This window comes from Anomaloglossus baeobatrachus, unplaced genomic scaffold (assembly GCF_048569485.1).
Source record: "Anomaloglossus baeobatrachus isolate aAnoBae1 unplaced genomic scaffold, aAnoBae1.hap1 Scaffold_3872, whole genome shotgun sequence".
NCBI lineage: Eukaryota > Metazoa > Chordata > Amphibia > Anura > Aromobatidae > Anomaloglossus > Anomaloglossus baeobatrachus.
Genome location: NW_027443213.1, coordinates 6,921 through 15,000, shown reverse-complemented (window position 1 = coordinate 15,000; position 8,080 = coordinate 6,921). Strand labels below are relative to the sequence as shown.

The 8,080-nt window shown below is 52.9% G+C and overlaps 1 long non-coding RNA gene across 2 annotated transcripts in view; it reads right to left on the bottom strand.

The window, feature by feature from the left end:
* The window catches only part of LOC142275846 (uncharacterized), an 18,863-nt gene extending 16,353 nt beyond the window's left edge, over positions 1-2,510 (bottom strand). The window contains exon 1 of one of the 2 annotated variants that reach the window (XR_012739441.1): positions 1,489-2,510. This is a non-coding gene — a long non-coding RNA (uncharacterized LOC142275846). The remainder of the gene's footprint in view (positions 1-1,488) is intronic. The other variant, XR_012739442.1, reaches the window with a different exon arrangement.
* Positions 2,511-8,080: the final 5,570 nt, after the last annotated feature.

The following is an 8,080-nucleotide window of genomic DNA, read 5'->3' as shown; positions in this document are numbered from 1 at the left end:
CACACACACCCACAATACAATGCACCCCCACTACTCCCCACACACACACAAATGCACCCCCATTACTCCCCACACACACACACACACAAACACACACACAATGCACTGTCCATCAGCCCGTACACACACAATGCACCCCCCATCACCCCCTCCAAACACACAGAATACAATGCACCCCCCATCACCCCCTACACACACACACTACAATGCACCCCCCATCACCCCCTACACACACACACTACAATGCACCCCCCATCACCCCCTACACACACACACACACACACACACTACAATGCACCCCCATTACCCTCACACACACACAATACACGCTCCATTACCCCCCCACACACAGTACATCCCCCCCATCAACCGCTACACACACCCACAATACAATGCACCCCCACTACTCCCCCCCCACACACACACACACACACACACACAATATATCCCCCATCACCCACTACACACACACAATACAATGCATCACCCCCTACACACACACACACACACACACACACAATGCATCACCCCCTACACACACACACACACACACAATACAATGCATCACCCCCTACACACACACACACACAATACATCCCCCCATTACCCACTACATACACACACAATACCATGCACCCCCCATTACCATCTCCCCACGCACACAATACAATGCACCCCCCATCACCCCCTCCAAACACACACACACACACACAAATACAATGCACCCCCCCATCACCCCCTACACACACACACAATGCACCCCATCACGCCATACACACACAATGCACCCCTCCACACACTACAATGTACCTACAATGTACCCCCCATCACTCCCCACACACACACACAATACAGAGCACCCTCCATTACCCCTCCCCCACATACAATACAATGCACCCTCCATTACCCCCTCCCCAGACATAATACATTGCACCCCTCATCACCCCCTGCAGACACAAATTACACTGCCCTATCACTACACACACCTACCTGCCTCCCCCCTCCCTCGGAATACAGCACTCCCCCTCTGCCTGTCACAAAACTGTGTCTCCTTCACAAATGTTCCCCGTTATGTGTCCTCAGACCCTCCCCACACATCCCCATTAATTACACCTGTCTCTTCGGCTCCTCCATGGAGCGCTTACCGCTGCCTGATGAATCCAGTGTGGCGCCCGCAGCACTGTGATGACGTCAGCAATGTGCTGATCTCATCACGTCCTCTCACACATATCCATAAGGGGCCCGGGGAAGGGGGGTAGGGAGGCGGTGCCTAAGGGGCGTGGCCATCAATAGCAGGGTCCCACCGGGGGTTATCCCGACCTCCTGGTGGGCCAGTCCGCCCCTGTACGTGAGGATGGGGCCCACAAAAACCTGTAGACGGCCCTGCCTGCATCCCTATATGTCACACAGCCTGTACCCAAACTTACCCCTCTCTCAAACACCCTGCACCCCATTTTGTCACAATCTGTACCCCTCATATGCACTCACCCTGCAACCCCATTTTCCCTCATTACCGGTCACGCGTTCCCATCTCCTTCAGGAATCAGGATCTTCTGGCTTTCTGAGCGGCTCCTCCCACTCGGTCACATGGGCATGACAAGATCGCAGGTCCTATCTACACCACTAGGATGTATTTTCGTCATCTGGACAAGTTTCTGCTCTGCCTCTGCAGCACTCAGGCTATGTGCGCACGTGTGCGTATTGCATGCATTTATGCTGCGTCTATAGCACTGCAGTGTATATGCATGTGTCCTGCGTCCCCTGCACAATCTATGAAGAGTGTGCATAATCCGTGCGCACCATGCTTTTTTGAACGCAGCGATTTGAGTGTCAAAAATTTGACAAAATCTCTGCATTTAAAAATGTAGCATGTCACTTCTTTCGTGCGCTTTGGATGCTGCTCCCACTCTGTCTATGGGAGAGGCGGCATCCCGAGCGCGTGAAATCGCCATCTATTCTGCAGACACACTACATCCATTATGCAGTGTCTGCAGCGATTTGAAGCGCACATGAGCTGCCAAATCACTGCAGAATTTTCTACAGTGACACGACGCAACGTGCGCACATAGGTGGAAGCGCCTAGTGGACCTCCTCTGAGCACAGGGCAACTGCCCCCTCTGCCACCTCCCGGTAGCTACACTACTGCCGGTCATTAATAGTCCTGGTCTTCTCATATGGACCAACATGGAAAAGGAGTAATAGATTGCAGTCACCTGTCCTACAGTCTCTTCCCCCCAGTAATGGCTGATAACAGGGAGTAATAGATTGCAGTCACCTGTCCTACAGTCTCTTCCCCCCAGTAATGGTTGATAACAGGGAGTAATAGATTGAAGTCACCTGTTCTATAGTCGTCTCCTCCTCCATGGCTGATAACAGAAAGCAATAGACTGAAGTCCCCTGTTCTACAGTCTCCCCCTCCAGTAATGGCTGATAACAGGGAGTAATAGAATGCAGTCGAGGGCCTACAGTCTTTTTCCCCCAGTAATGGTTTATAACAGGGAGTAATAGATTGCAGTCACCTGTCCTACAGTCTCCTCCCCCCAGTAATGGCTGATAACAGGGAGAAAGGCAGGTTTCACATTTGCGTTGTTTCGACGCAAACGGACTCCGTCACTAATGTATTACAGTTCATTTATTTACAGTTGAAGAGCGACAGCATGCCTCATGCACTACCCGCATGCGTCCACATGGTGTCGCGCTTACACTGTAAATAAATGAACTGTAAGGCTGCTTTCACACTACGTCTTTTTAACATGCGTCCTGAACGTTTTTTTGCTGCAAAAGCGGATCCTGCTTTTACATCAAAAAACGCATGCAAACGCATGTGTTACTTTGCAGGATCCTGTCACTGGATGTTTAGGGGCGGGCATTGGAGTCATGTGATCGGGAGTGATGGGAACTAAACGTGCCAGACTGGAAGCCGGCTTCTTACAACTGTGGAGGTTCGTAACCAAGGTAAACATCGGGTATACTTGCTTGGATACCCGATATTTACTTTGGTTACGAGCGTCTGCAGCTGCTAGGAGCCGGGCTCCCTGCACACGTAACCAACGTAAACATCGGGTAACTAAGATAAGTGGTTACCCGATATTTACCTTGGTTACGAGTGTCCGCAGCTCTCAGGTGGAGGAGAGGGAGGGGGAGAGACAGAGAGGTAGGAGAGAGAGGGACTGATCACGAGAGACTGGTTCTGGGCATGCTCAGTAGAGCAAGCAGGATCCTGTCTATCAGCATGCCAGCGTTCACATGCGTTTGCGTGCTGTTTAGTCAGGATCCAGCGATTTGCAGTATTTGGACGCAGCTCAAAAACGCTACATGTAGCGTTTTTGAAAGATGTTAAAAAACTGCAAGTCGCTGGATCCTCACTATAACGCACGCAAACGCAGGTGAACGCATGTTAACGCGAGTCCATTGCAAATGCATTGAAATGAAAACGCATTTGCACTGGATCCGTTTTGCGTTAAAAAAACGTTCAGGACGCATGTTAGGCTGCTTTCACACTACGTCTTTTTAACATGCGTCCTGAACGTTTTTTTAACGCAAAAACGGATCCAGTGCAAATGCGTTTTCATTTCAATGCATTTGCAATGGACTCGCGTTAACATGCGTTCACCTGCGTTTGCATGCGTTATAGTGAGGATCCAGCGACTTGCAGTTTTTTAACATCTTTCAAAAACGCTACATGTAGCGTTTTTGAGCTGCGTCCAAATACTGCAAATCGCTGGATCCTGACTAAACAGCACGCAAACGCATGTGAACGCTGGCATGCTGATAGACAGGATCCTGCTTGCTCTACTGAGCATGCCCAGAACCAGTCTCTCGTGATCAGTCCCTCTCTCTCCTACCTCTCTGTCTCTCCCCCTCCCTCTCCTCCACCTGAGAGCTGCGGACACTCGTAACCAAGGTAAATATCGGGTAACCACTTATCTTAGTTACCCGATGTTTATGTTGGTTACGTGTGCAGGGAGCCCGGCTCCTAGCAGCTGCAGACGCTCGTAACCAAAGTAAATATCGGGTATCCAAGCAAGTATACCCGATGTTTACCTTGGTTACGAGCCTCCACAGTTGTAAGAAGCCGGCTTCCAGTCTATCACGTTTAGTTCCCATCACTCCCGATCACATGACTCCAATGCCCGCCCCTAAACATCCAGTGACAGGATCCTGCAAAGTAACACATGCGTTTGCATGCGTTTTTTGCTGTAAAAGCAGGATCTGCTTTTGCAGCAAAAAAACGTTCAGGACGCATGTTAAAAAGACGTAGTGTGAAAGCAGCCTTAAAAAGACGTAGTGTGAAAGCAGCCTAATACATTAGTGACGGAGTCCGTTTGCGTCGAAACAACGCAGATGTAAAACCGGCCTAATAGATTGGTCACCTGTCCTACAATCTCCTCCTCCATGGCTGATAACAGGGAGTAATAGATTGCAGTCGAGTGTCCTACAGTCTCTTCCCTCCAGCAATGGTTGATAACAGGGAGTAATAGATTGCAGTCACCTGTCCTACAGTCGTCTTCCCCCAGAAATGGCTGATAACAGGGAGTAATAGATTGCAGTCGAGTGTCCTACAGTCTCTTCCCCCCAGTAATGGCTGACAACAGGGAGTAATAGATTGCAGTCGAGTGTCCTACAGTCTCTTCCCCCCAGTAATGGTTGATAACAGGGAGTAATAGATTGAAGTGACCTGTCCTACAGTCTCCTTCCCCCAGAAATGGCTGATCACAGGGAGTAATAGATTGCAGTCGAGTGTCCTACAGTCTCTTCCCCCCAGTAATGGCTGATAACAGGGAGTAATAGATTGCAGTCGAGTGTCCTACAGTCTCTTCCCCCCAGTAATGGTTGATAACAGGGAGTAATAGATTGAAGTGACCTGTCCTACAGTCTCCTTCCCCCAGAAATGGCTGATCACAGGGAGTAATAGATTGCAGTCGAGTGTCCTACAGTCTCTTCCCCCCAGTAATGGCTGATAACAGGGAGTAATAGATTGCAGTCGAGTGTCCTACAGTCTATTCCCCCCAGTAATGGCTGATAGCAGGGAGTAATTGATTGCAGTCACCTGTCCTACAGTCTCCTTCCCCCAGAAAAGGCTGATAACAGGGAGTAATAGATTGAAATCACCTGTGCTACAGTCTACTCCTCCACAGAGTTCCGGAATATCCCTGACGTCAGATAAAATCATGTGACTGCTGAAGCACGCGACACCTGACCGAGTAGATAGCACTGCACATGCGCGACTAATTAAAGGGCCAGCTGGGACCGATTATGTAGTGGGGGTATAAAAGATCTGAAGGACACGGCGTTTTGACACTCCTTGAGGAAGACCATGTGAAACAGTGGCAAAAGAGACACAGCAGTGCCACATATTACAGGAGAATATGGGTGAGTGCAATAAATAACTACTTGTGTTTATGCTGCTGGGTGGTGAGATATATCTGATTTACTGTTTATGCATTCAGAGCCCAATAGAGATATTACTCCCTCTGGACTTTTAGGTACTTAGCACTTTATTTTGCTTGTAGTCCTGCACCATGCACTTTTTTGTAATGTATTGATGTGTTTAGATATTTATGTGCAATAAAGTTTATATGAAGCCTTTCAATATAGGTGATGATCTATATGTTGCCATTTTTCTATAAGGTAAAATTCTGTGGAGGAGCTTTTCAGTTATACTGACCCATGATCTCAATTGAGGAGGCTGGGAAAGTCTTAGGCTACATGTGGACGCTGCGTTATTTGCTGTGGTTTTTTTGGTGCAGTTTTGTTGTCAGAACTTTCTGACTTCCCAGCAAAGTCTATGAGAAGTCAGATTTGCTATGTGCACATTGCAGTTTTTGTCAGGGGCTGCCACCGGTTGGGGTTTTTGTGGGCCCTGGGCTGCCACCGGTCGGGGTTTTTGTGGGCCCACAGGTTTTTGTGGGCCCCATCCTCACGTAGACACGCACATACAGGCATAGGCTGGAGTCACACTTGCGTGTATCGGATCGCACTGCCCGGACCGGCCGCGGCTCTCCTGAGAGGAGCGGGTCAGCATCATAGAAATACATACAGCAGAGCCGCTCCTGACAGAAGAGAAGCCAGCCGGTCTGGGCAGTGTGATCCGATACTCGCATGAGTCACATACAAGTGTGACTCCAGCCTATGCCTGTATGTGTACGTATCTGTATGTGCGTGTCTACGTGAGGATGGGGTCCACAAAAACCTGCAGACAGCCCTGCCTGCATCCCTATATGTCACACAGCCTGTACCCAAACTTGCCCCTCTCTCAAACACCCTGCACCCCATTTTGTCACAATCTGTACCCCTCATATGCACTCACCCTGCAACCCCATTTTCCCTCATTACCGGTCACACGTTCCCATCTCCTTCAGGAATCCGGATCTTCTAGCTTTCTGAGCGGCTCCTTCCACTCGGTCACATGGGCATGACATCATCGCAGGTCCTATCTACACCACTAAAAGGTATTTTCGTCATCTGGACAAGTTTTGGGAAAGTCTAAGGGCGGCTTTGCACACTACGACATCGCAGGTGCGATGTCGGTGGGGTCAAACTGAAAGTGACGCACATCCGGCATTGCATGCGACATCGTAGTGTGGAAAGCCTAGATGATACGATTACGACGATTTTGCGCTCGTAAATCGTATCATCGGTGCAGCGTCGGCGTAATCCATAATTACGCTGACGCGACGGTCCGATGTTGTTCCTCGCTCTTGCGGCAGCACACATCGCTGTGTGTGAAGTCGCAGGAGCGAGGAACATCTCCTACCGGCGTCACCGCGGCTTCCGTAGGATATGCGGAAGGAAGGAGGTGGGCAGGATGTTTACATCCTGCTCATCTCCGCCCCTCCGCCGCTATGCTGCCTGGCGTGTGACGTCGCTATGACGCCGCACGACCCGCCCCCTTAGGAAGGAGGCGGGTCGCCGGCCAGAGCGACGGTCGCAGGGCAGGTGAGAGCATGTAAAGCTGGCGTAGCGATCATGTTCGCTACGCCAGCTATCACACAATATCGTACCTGCGACGGGGGCGGGGACTTTCGCGTGCGACATCGCAGCATCGGCTTGCGATGTCGCAACGTGCAAAGCCCGCCTTAGGCTACATGTGGATGCTGCGTTATTTGCTGTGGTTTTTTTGGTGCAGTTTTGTTAGACTTTGCTGGGAAGTCAGAAAGTTCTATGAGAAGTTAGATTTGCTATGTGCACATTGCAGTTTTTGTCAGGGGCCCCGGGCTGCCCCCTCCCTCTGGGGCCTTTTCTCGGCCCCCGGGCTGCCCCCTCCCTCTGGGGCCTTTTCTCGGCCCCCGGGCTGCCCCCTCCCTCTGGGGCCTTTTCTCGGCCCCCGGGCTGCCCCCTCCCTCTGGGGCCTTTTCTCGGCCCCCGGGCTGCCCCCTCCCTCTGGGGCCTTTTCTCGGCCCCCGGGCTGCCCCCTCCCTCTGGGGCCTTTTCTCGGCCCCCGGGCTGCCCCCTCCCTCTGGGGCCTTTTCTCGGCCCCCGGGCTGCCCCCTCCCTCTGGGGCCTTTTCTCGGCCCCCCGGGCTGCCCCCTCCCTCTGGGGCCTTTTCTCGGCCCCCGGGCTGCCCCCCTCCCTCTGGGGCCTTTTCTCGGCCCCCGGGCTGCCCCCTCCCTCTGGGGCCTTTTCTCGGCCCCCGGGCTGCCCCCTCCCTCTGGGGCCTTTTCTCGGCCCCCGGGCTGCCCCCTCCCTCTGGGGCCTTTTCTCGGCCCCCGGGCTGCCCCCTCCCTCTGGGGCCTTTTCTCGGCCCCCGGGCTGCCCCCTCCCTCTGGGGCCTTTTCTCGGCCCCCGGGCTGCCCCCTCCCTCTGGGGCCTTTTCTCGGCCCCCGGGCTGCCCCCTCCCTCTGGGGCCTTTTCTCGGCCCCCGGGCTGCCCCCTCCCTCTGGGGCCTTTTCTCGGCCCCCGGGCTGCCCCCTCCCTCTGGGGCCTTTTCTCGGCCCCCGGGCTGCCCCCTCCCTCTGGGGCCTTTTCTCGGCCCCCGGGCTGCCCCCTCCCTCTGGGGCCTTTTCTCGGCCCCCGGGCTGCCCCCTCCCTCTGGGGCCTTTTCTCGGCCCCCGGGCTGCCCCCTCCCTCTGGGGCCTTT